Genomic DNA, 730 nt, shown 5'->3' with positions numbered 1-730 from the left:
CGCTGGATTATCCGAAAAAGGGCTGCTAGACTAGACGGATATAGGAATTACGGAGTAATTCGAGGAACTTTGAATAGAAAGGCTGAGACAAGGACGGGCAAATGAACGAGGCATCAACACCTAACCGTCGCCGCCTCCGGGTGAATTCCTTCTCTCTTTACCACCGTGGTATAAGGGGTGGGACTACCGGTTTGGGTCAGGAGGAGGGAATATTGATTGAGAAGGCCCGGGCCCGGATGGAACGTTCATCGATTGCTGGAACATAAGTAGGAAAGACCTTTATTAAGGAATGAGTGGACGGAACCTCTGAGAGCTACATGTCGCATAGCCGCCTGTGACATTGCTGTTCTTTTAGAGAAGTAGGGTGACTGACTCAATAGGTCTTAGGCGAGCTACTTCCTTTGCGAATGAAATACTGAAAAAAGTTAGAGAAGTTCCGCTGCCTAGTCTTTGTTGATGTTCGCAGATCGCTTGTGACAATCTAGTATCGGCTCTAGAGACGCTTATTCACTGGGTGACTACAAAGTCTTTCAATTAAGGAATTAAGTAATGAAATAGCTTGACCTTTGGGATTTCTCACTCGACTAAAAAGAGAGGGAAAGGAGCTGGGTTTTGAAAGAGCAGATGCGCCAACCACTCATAGATTACAGCAAGAGCTCCAATGCTTGCACTGGATTCCTATTCCTCCTGTTCTTTTTCCTCAATAAGGAGTCGTGATTGATGTAGAAGA

This window comes from Sesamum indicum, unplaced genomic scaffold (assembly GCF_026168435.1).
Source record: "Sesamum indicum cultivar Baizhima isolate 11 unplaced genomic scaffold, ASM2616843v1 HiC_scaffold_116, whole genome shotgun sequence".
NCBI classification, from domain to species: domain Eukaryota; kingdom Viridiplantae; phylum Streptophyta; class Magnoliopsida; order Lamiales; family Pedaliaceae; genus Sesamum; species Sesamum indicum.
Note: the sequence above shows the minus strand (reverse complement) of the source record.